Genomic DNA, 10,493 nt, shown 5'->3' with positions numbered 1-10,493 from the left:
GGATTTTTGCAGTTATTCTTGGGCAACTTAAAAGTCACTCCTGCTTGGTGTGTCCTTGCCATTACTGCTTTCCTTGGGTTTGCTATTGTGCCAGCCAGAAACAGAATAAGAGAATTCGGTGCATAAATGAAGATAAAGAGGTTATAGCTACATAAGTATATGAAATGCATAGATAGGTAATGACAAAGATAGATAGATAGATACAGTAATAGGTCGACAGATCGCGTGAGAAAGGTATAGAGAAAGATAGAGAAATGTATAGATAAATAAGCCTTGATAGATAAAAGTATATATAAATAAAGATGGAGAAAAGAACAGATAGCTGGAGATGCTTGTAGAATGAGGTATAGATTCATGCAAACAAATAAAGATGAACAGCCTTAACAGTAAGCATGATAACCACCTTTGATACTGCCACATAAGTTGACTGAGTTCCACGAACACCTCTCATACTGAATTGGCTAAGTTATTATTAAAGTCTTCTAAGTTCACTGGAACACAACTCAAAATGTAAAGTTGAATGTTAGTACTTGCAAATCCATTATTTACCACTGCTGGTTACCTTCTTCATTACGAACTTGACTTCTCCACTTCAGTATGATTTTGTATTTTATAATCTTTCTTCCTCTGGGCCAGAGGTTCCCAATCTTTTCTTGACCATACCCCACATTTGTCAAAAAATCTCTGATGAATCATTCCGTCAGATTCCCAAAAGATGGAATCCCCGCCGTCCTGCCAATTGGGGGTTATTTGCATAACTACAGATTCTGGAGATTATCCATCATTTAGCTCTGCTTTTAGCGAAGAAATCTAGCGATATTATGGAGATTTTTAAAAAGTTGTAGAAATATTTTTAATATTTCCTACTTTTATGTGGCATGATAATTGTGAAGAGTAGACTGTAGCACCAGTCGAACAGGGCAGTACTTCCGAGGTGGATGGCAAGCTGGTGATAGTGAGAGCTGGCGCTCCCCTTTCACCGGCCCTCAGGACTTGATCCTTACCATCTCCCTTTGCTGAACATTTTCAGTGCATTCATTTACACAGAGAGTATGCCAGCATGCTCTCATAATACCTCTACCTTCAACTGTCTACAGCACACTAAATGCTCATAACATATTACACCTCCTATTCACTCTCGTTAGTAATGGCCGCTGCAATGTTACCATCAAATGAGATGGTACCTTGGATTGCCACCACCGGCAGGGTAGGGCTGGCGCTCAGGGTCCTCCCGGTCGCCATCAAGTGGCTGTGCTGGCAGCGACTGTTGCTATTTCTGGTAATGCTCGTCAGCAAAGAAGTGCAAGTGCGGCCTTATTCTTCACCAACATCCGCGGCCTTACTACAAATTTAAACTCAGTTCATTTTTTCTTTCAATCCATATCCCCTTTGGCTCTTTTCCTCACAAAACCACAAATCTCATCCTCTACTGATATATCCCCGTTTTGTTTTCCCGGTTACCATCTCCTTACAAACTTCCGTAACAAGGGCGGCACCTGTTGTTATATCAAATCCCAACATGCAGTTGACACTATTTTAAACTTCACGTCATCCACTTTTGATTACTCATTATATAAACTAAATTGTCAAAACATTACCAAATATATTTGTATAGTCTATCGCTCCCCCAGTGCTTCTTCGGAACCCAGTGTATTTGATTCCATATCCACACAGTTCAGTAACCTTAACCTTGCCCTTAGCACCAAAATTACTATTTTGGGTGATTTCAACGTACATAATGTTGAATGGTTAATGCATTCTGCCAGGACTGACGACGCTGGTCTAGAGTGCGAGCTGTTTGCAGAATCATTTAATCTCACCCAGCTGGTAAAGCAACCAACCAGAATACCTGATAATCCTGACCATAATGCCCATCTCTTGGATTTATTCTTGACAAATAATCCAGATCAATATAGGATAGAGGTACTGTCACCACTTGGATCCTCTGACCACAATCTCATCAAAGCCTCATTAGTTAACCCACCCACACCTCCCCGTTCTGAACCTGTCAGGGTGACCAGATGGCACTTTGATAGGGCAAACTGGGATGGATTTAGAAATTATCTTGTTGACATTCCATGGCAGTCTTTCTTCTCTAGTGATCCCAGTTCTACCCAGTCATACATTTGCGACTTAATACTAGCTGGTATGGATTTATTCATACCAAGTCAACAGTTCACTAAAAGATCGAACTCTCCAAATGGTTCGATGGCAACTGTGCCAGAGCAACAGCCCAAAAGTCACTCTCTCAATTTAAAATTGCTAGAAATCATGCAAAAGCTGTATTAAATCTAGCTAAATCAAACTTTCTTCAAAAGCAAGCATCAAAACTACTTAACAACCCTAATGACAATAGAATATTCTTGGCAACTCTTAATTCTTTCAATAATAACTTTGAAATCAGTACGATAGAAGTTGTGGAAGCAATGAAGAAGGTTAAATCGGGGAAAGCCCCAGGAATTGATGGAGTGTGTGGTGAAATGCTGAAGCATGGGGGAGAGATAGTAGTAGAATGGATGTGGAAGATGTGCAGAGTGGCATGGGAGGAAGGTAGAGTCCCGGAGGATTGGAAGTCAGGTATAATTATTCCCGTGTACAAAGGAAAAGGGGAAAAAGAAGTGTGTGGTAATCATAGGGGCATTTGTCTTCTTAGTATAATAGGAAAAGTGTATGGTAGGATACTTATTGACAGAGTTAGAGAAAGAACAGAGAAATTAGTTGGAGAAGAACAGGGAGGCTTTAGGAAGGGAAGAGGTTGTGTAGATCAGATAATCATTCTTAGATCTTTAGTGGAAAAGTTTCTGGAGAAGGGAAAGAAGTTGCATGTGGCTTTCATGGATTTGGAGAAAGCATATTACAGGGTGGATAGACAAGGATTGTGGAAAGTATTAAGAATATATGGAGTAGATGGGAAGTTGTTGAATGCTGTGAAGAGTATGTACGATGGTGCGAAGGCTGCAGTGCGTGTGGATGGTGAACTAAGTGAATTTTTCTCTTTGAAAGTTGGTTTGAAACAGGGATGTGTCATGTCTCCATGGTTGTTCAATCTGTACATGGATGGGATAATAAAAGAGGTACAAGATAGGGTAGTGGATGTTGGAGTGGCCCTGGTGAAAGAGGATAGTGTTTGGAAACTCCCTGTACTGTTGTTTGCAGATGATACTGTGTTGTTGAGTGAAGACGAAGGGGAGCTGCAAGGCTTGGTGGATGAGTTTGGGAGAGTGTGTAATTCAAGGAATCTAAACGTGAATGTAGGGAAGAGTAAAGTGATGGTCTTTGGGAGAGGTGAAGTCAGTGAATGTACAGCGAGGTTGGATGGTGAGGAATTGGAAAATGTGAGTACGTTTAAGTACTTGGGTAGTGTGATGAGTAAGGATGGAGGTTTGGAGGGTGAAGTGCTTGAAAGGGTACAGCAGGGAAGAAAGGTTGCTGGTTCTTTGAAAGCAGTGATAAGAAACAGGGAAGTGAGCATGGAAGTGAAAAAGTTACTACATGACAGTATTGTGATACCAACTCTAACGTATGGAAGTGACGCTTGGACGTTGTTGGAAGGACACAAGTCAAGAGTGAGAGCAGTGAAAATGAGTTATTTAAAAGGAGCCTGTGGAGTCACGTGGAGAGACAGGCTGACGAATGAGGATATAAAGGAGCATTGTGGTGTGGATGTGGATGTGATAGGAAGCGTTATGAGGAACACACTGAGGTGGTATGGCCATGTGGAGAGGATGGAGGGTGAAAGACTGACGAAGAGAGTGTATGTGAGTGAGGTGGAGCGGGGAAGAGGGAGGGGGAGGCCGAGGATGAGATGGAGGGATGGGGTGGAGAGATATATGAGAGAGGGGGGGGGGGGTGAGTTGGGAGCAGGGCAGTGAAATGGCGGGGTACAGGGCGACTTGGAAGCAATTTGTTTGTGGCCACCCCAAACGGAATTGAGGCGTCTGGCAATAGATAGATAGATAGAATAAGTCATCTTCCATCTCCCCACTATCATCTTCAGACGGCATCATTAAAAATGACCCTCGTGGGAAACCGAATATTTTTGCCAGTACATTCGCCAGAAACTCTACCATAGACAATACCAGCCAGAGTGTCCCAGTACTAGAACTTGACCCTCCCGAAATTCCCCCACTTAAAATACAGACAAGATACGTAAAATCTATCCTAGACAATTTACTTACCAACAAAGCTGCAGGCCCAGATGGAATTCCGCCCATTCTTTTGAAAAAGTGTTCCCCTGAACTTGCCTCTGTTCTAGCTAAATTATTCAGACAATGCATACGTACTTCTTTATTCCCAAATTCATGGTAAGAAGCCAATATCCACCCAATTCCGAAGAAAAGAAGTTCCTTTGACCCCTCTGATTATAGACCAATAGCTGCCACATCTTCACTTGGTAAAGTATTTGAAACTTTAATTACATTGTTAAACATCTTGAATCCAACAACTTAATTAGTGATAAACAATATGGTTTTCGCCACGAAAGATCTACCATTGACATACTCAATCTGCTAACTCATACCATCCATCATTCAATTGATCTACATGGAGAAACTCATGCAGTAGCTCTTGATATTTCTAAAGCTTTCGACAGAGTATGGCACCGTTCCCTGCTGTCCAAACTCCCTTGCTATGGACTATCGTCTTCTGTTCCTTGGATTTCTTCATATCATTGTGACAAGAAAATAAGAGTAAAAGTGGATGATGTATATTCCAATTTCCAATCAATTAAAGCCGGCTTGCCACAGGGATCAGTTCTGGTGCCAACCCTATTCCTGGTTCATATTAATGATCTCTTATCTGTCACCCACAATGTCATCCACTCATACGTAGATGACTCAACACTACATAGTTCATTCACACTCAGACACCCATTTACAAAATCTAGTATCTCTGCCTCTCAACTCAGTACAGCCATCTCCATAAATCAAGACCTATCTACTATCAGTGAATGGGGACAAAACAACCTTGGCTGTTTCAGTGCTAGTAAAACTAAATATATACAATTTACTAATTGACAGATATTGCCAGATTCGTGCATTACCTCCAGTGCTACTAATATTCCCATCTCCAAAAGTATTGACATTCTTGGCATCTCGCTTAACAATGCCCTCAGCTGGACCTCTCATGTTAGATCACTTGCTCAAACCGTCTCAGAGAAACTTGTATTATTGTACAGAGTCCATAACTTCTTCACTGATGAGCAGTTAGCTATAATTTATAAGAGCCATGTGCGCTCTCAGCTTGAATATTGCTCACCCTTGTGAAATGGATGTGGAGAGGTTGCATTAAAACAAGTAGACAAAATTCAGAACAAAGCTGTTAGAATTATTAACAACCCTTCCATTACAAGTAAACTACCTTCCCTGCAAGTAAGAAGTAATGTTGCCTCCCTTGCATTATTTTACAGATTTTTTTTTGGCAAATGCTCAGACGAAGTTGCGTCCATGGTGCCACCTCTCCATGCCTTCCCTCGTGCTACACGGGCATCTGGTAGTGCTCATGACTGAAATGTCACTCAGCCATATTGCAGAACTTCTGCCTATCAGAATTCTTTCATTCCCCGAACTGCATCTCTCTGGAACTTGCTTCCCCAGAGTTGTTTCCCTCCAAATTTCAACCCACAGCTGTTCAAGTCTAACTTGTTACAGATATTTTATGAACAGAGGACACCAGTAATCTGGTGTATGGATTATTTTTTTTTATTCATTTGTTTTTCCTTCCTCCCTTCTGTTACTAAAAAAAAAAAAAAAAAAAAAAATCTCACGACCAACTTTACAACAGGCTACATATAGAAACACAGAGCAAAATTTAAAAAGCATTTGACCATAAAAACATCAATCTATAATCAACAATGCATGACAAAGATTACTTTCGCCATTTTGGCCTTATCTGTTTATCCCCCCTTCCCTAGAATATCAAAATTTTCCTGAGAGGGAATCCCCCTCCCCCATGTCCAGTCAGTTTCTTTAAATCTGGCAGAGACTTTTCAAACTGGAGTTAGATACGGCCTTCAATTACTCTTTAACTAAAAGGTCATCCTCAAAGATCCTAAAAAGATCCAGTAGTAGCTTGATGAAAACGACAGACGTCATCACAGAAGTGATTGAGGTGTTAGAAAGTATCGAGCCCACGAGACTGCGACCCTGAATGATGAGTTTAGGGACAGAATGTTAAAATTTGACCATAATGGGTTATTCCGTTAAGGTGACGAGACTGGGATTCACTTTTCAGCTTCAGGTGATTTCACCTCTATATCCAGGATACTTTTGTGCATAACATCTTTTTGAGTCACCCTTTTCACTATAAGAGGTCCTTTCTGGGATGTGTAGTGGACTTTTCTCCTGGTTCTATTGGCTATGAAAGGTTCTTTGAATCTTACTGCTCAGATGTAATGCAACATGTTAATTTCTCCTTTCTCTGAAATTTCCATTCCAGGTGATTTCAGTGCTCACCGCCATCTTTGGCTCTTCTCTCCTGTCATTGATCCACCTAGTTAACAAGCCAATATCTTTTCTTAATGACCTAGAGCAGCTTCTACAGTTCCTTACCCGTACCCCTGACCGCCTTGGAGAGAGTTCTAAATTCATCCTTTTGCTTCTGCTGTTAATCTTGTCTCTCCACTGTGCTCCTCGGATCACAACCTTAACATCTTAACCTAGCCAACTATTCCAGTAAAACCTGCGGATGCTCTCAGGAAGTAGGAGCTGTGGCACTCTGGAGCTGCTGATTGTAAAATCTTCTAGCATTCTCTCTCTTTCTGCTCCAGAATGTTGTGGTGCTCTCACCTACCAGTTTTTACACAATTTGAGGGACTTTTATAGGTGGGTAGTAGGGATGAAAATCTCTTACGAGTTCGAAATTGGTGAAAGTAGGTCAAGGCCAAGGTCATATTCCGAGCCTAGCTAAATATGTATGCACTTGCGCCTGGTATGATTCCCTCCCCTGGGGGGGTGGGGTCTTTAGCGTTCATTGTTTTCACCAGTGAAAGCAGTTTATATCTCATGTATACAATTATTTAGTGAGAATTGCTTTGCTTGTTTTGATTGCACTTTCCCACCACTAGTCTATCTTTCTTTGGGGTAATTGGTTAACTCTTTTCGTTAATCTTCTGTCATCTCACGGTGAGTCAGAATACTTAGCAGGTAGATTCCTCCCTTACTTCACTTAAAAAGGTGCTTTTTATCTCAACATTTAAATCACCTTTGCTGCAAGGTAACTTCCTGTTTATTTGTTTTAAGAAGTTCACCATACATGTAATTATTTTTTTTTACATATAACACTGATTTTTCTTAGTTACAGGTATATTATTTTTTTTATCCTTGTTTATAGGCATTGTTCATCTGATGTATTATTATTTCTATGCCCATGCATTCCAAGAAGCAAAAAAATTTTAATACCATCATTCCAAGTTACAACACATTTTTCGCTTGACAGCACTCAATTAACTTTGCATTCTTTGGAACAGCAGTAGTCAAGATGCCCCGGAACGTAATGTGCACAGCCTGATCCAGTAGTTTTACTGGATCTTTTTTCACCAACCGCTCTTTTGTTTGCGGGATGTGGTAAGTCTGCGGTGATCTTGAGGAAAAGATGTCCGAAGCTGCTGACAAAATTAATGTCCTGGCTTGCAGAACTGATACGCTGGAGGAGTTTGTTGCAAGTAATGTCAGGAGCAGCATGGAGGGGAGCAACGCCCCTCACTCAAGGACTGGTGTTGCACAGGTGACTCTGACATTGGCCCCTCTCCTAATGCTGAAACTAACCAACCCCCATCTGTACAGGATAAATTCCAGGTAGTGTGAAATGGTGCGAGGGTGACAAGATGACGCATTATGCCAGTCACTACTTACAGTAAAGCTCAGATACTGGTCGATGCTGATAAATATACTGTACTCATGAGGCTCAACTGATGGGGGACTCAGTCATCCGTTGACAGTTCGTGGAGTTCTGTGGCAGAGCACCAACTTAAAAGAAAGCGATATTGCATTCCAAGTGCTGGACTTGATGTAAATGAGTCCGTGGACACTGTTTCGAAGGTACAACTAATAAAAGTCTGATTATCATACATGCAAGAACCAGTGATATAATGCAAACCTGGTCTGAAGAGTTTCTCAACAGGTTCAAGTTGATGCTTCAGCATTACAAGGAAAAAACTAATAATATTCTCATTTCAGGTGTTTTCCCCAGGATTGTAGCAAGCAATGTTTTTTTATAGCAAGGCTTTTACCTTAAATAATAATATTAAGTCACTTAGCTTACATGAGGTTGTTGAGTTCGTAGGCACCTGGAATCACCTTTATAAGCAGGAGGCTCTGTTCACACAAGATAGTCTACACTTAACCCCTATGCGCCAGCATTGTTTTAAGGCAAGCACACACTCCTTGCCAACATTTTCCTGATAATAACCATTTTTCAAACCTTCATATCTGGAAATGAATAGAAGTTTCGGATGCAAATTAAAAACCTTATTACTCATCAACTCTTCATTTTGTAAAGGAAACCATCCCCAGGTCTGCAGGTAGTCCCGCCGATGAGTAAGGAGGAAAAGAAGAGAGAATATTTTCAGATGGTGAATGGGGGATGTGTCTGTGAGGCAGCACTTGGCTTGACTTAGGCCGTGGAAGCCTAGCACCTAGCTAACATTGGTAGCACTGACCGGGCTGTCAGAATGGTGTGATTGTAACAATGGCCAGCCTTCCTTACGAGACACTTTCACTTTTCTCACTCATTTCCTCTACTTTCCATACTCACCGTCATATGTATGAATCATCAATCTGTACATGTGGCTTGGCACTGGTTTTCTGGCCGTAACAGAGTGACAGTAGACTATTCCCTGTGGGTGTGTGGGAGAACTGATGCAGGCACAATGAAATGTGAAAAACTAAATATTCATTTATTTTCCCATGGCTGTCAAGAAACTTTGCACTTTGTATTTACTTTAAGAGAATACTTTAGCGATGATGCATTTTCCTTATGAACTTTTCCGCAGGTTGAACACACTATGGTTGACTATTAGGTATACACTTGTATTCCTTTTTATGCTTTTCTGCACTAATTTCTGGCATGGTGATAATACTGACCTTACTACTTATGTTCTACAGCACTAATAATATTTTTACTTCATATCACAGTTGCATATCACATATCTTCCAAACTAATGCCAAGAGCAAGAAAAAGAAAGGAGTTTTTCCCAAGACAGTAATTTTCTACAGGTGTGCACTTGGTCCTCTTTCACCTTTACTAGGTTGGCTCAAGAAATTTACAGCCTTCACTTTACATATTACTTTTTCAAATTCATTATCATTAATGAAATAAAAACACATTTGCACTTACTTATCCACTATTTACAATTTCCTACACACCTGTGCATAGAACTCTTGCTCACAGTGGTAGTCAGCAATGCAGGAGGGAGTAGCAGAGGAGGGGGCCAATGAAGGTGATGACTCACCTGATTCAGGGACTCTTGCTCACAGCAGAAGTTTGGCAGGGATGAATGATGCAAGGGTGCAGCCTGAGAGGGGGGGGGGAGGGGGACGGAATCAAACAAGGATGCTTCAGAAGACATCCCTTAACACCTGGGCAAGTCACGGGACAGACTGAACCATGCATGTGTTAGGTGCCAGGAGTTCCTCCCCACCCCTGGGTACCAATATGAGATGGCTGCCAGTTTATATGGTGGTAAGGCAAATGCGGCTATAACACCACCCGGAGAACCCCAGCCACCAGAACTGATGCAGCATATGCCACTTCCCGGTAGGAGGAGGTTAAATGCGGTTGACTCTGTTAGTTTTTATTCATTCATTTTTGAAGGCTCCAACATGCTTGCATGTGTAGGCCTTTGTCACCTAATGGCAGCTATCCATACCGCACAATCTAATGCAGCCTCCCTGTTCAGTCCCTTAATCCTGAGGTCACACTTAATGACCTCGTCCCACGTCTTTCTCGGTCTATCCCTCGCAGTCCAACCCCCAGTATTAACACTTCTCACCTTTTGCACCCAACTATCATCCCCCATCCCCTCCGCATGCCCAAACCATCTCAATTTACCTCTCCTCATCACAACATCAATACACTCCAGTCCCATCCTACCTCTCAACTCTTCCATCATAAACCCAGCCCCCCCCAGGCCTTGCACACTGGGATCTTCCATCATAAACCCAGCCCCCCCAGGCCTTGCACACTGGGATGCACTGCACATTCACCTAATCATTCAAATTTCTATACATTTGAGCCTGTGAATATCCTCTTCCTTTACTGTCCAGGTCTACCATACAGCATGACACTCCTAACACATGCTGCATACAAAGACCCCTTAGCACGTAGGGAAATTCCTCTCAATGTCAGGAGAGGCAACAGCTCCCTGAACTTCTTCCAACCACTTCTCACCCTAGCCACAGAGCTAGCTCCAGCCCCACCTACAGCACATAACATGTCTCCCAAATAACAAAACTCTTCCACACACTCAAGAGACTCACCAGCAAGTTCAATCCTTT

The sequence above is a fragment of the Coenobita brevimanus genome, chromosome 19, assembly GCF_032717465.1.
Source record: "Coenobita brevimanus isolate Jiangsu-jjx chromosome 19, ASM3271746v2, whole genome shotgun sequence".
NCBI lineage: Eukaryota > Metazoa > Arthropoda > Malacostraca > Decapoda > Coenobitidae > Coenobita > Coenobita brevimanus.
Note: the sequence above shows the minus strand (reverse complement) of the source record.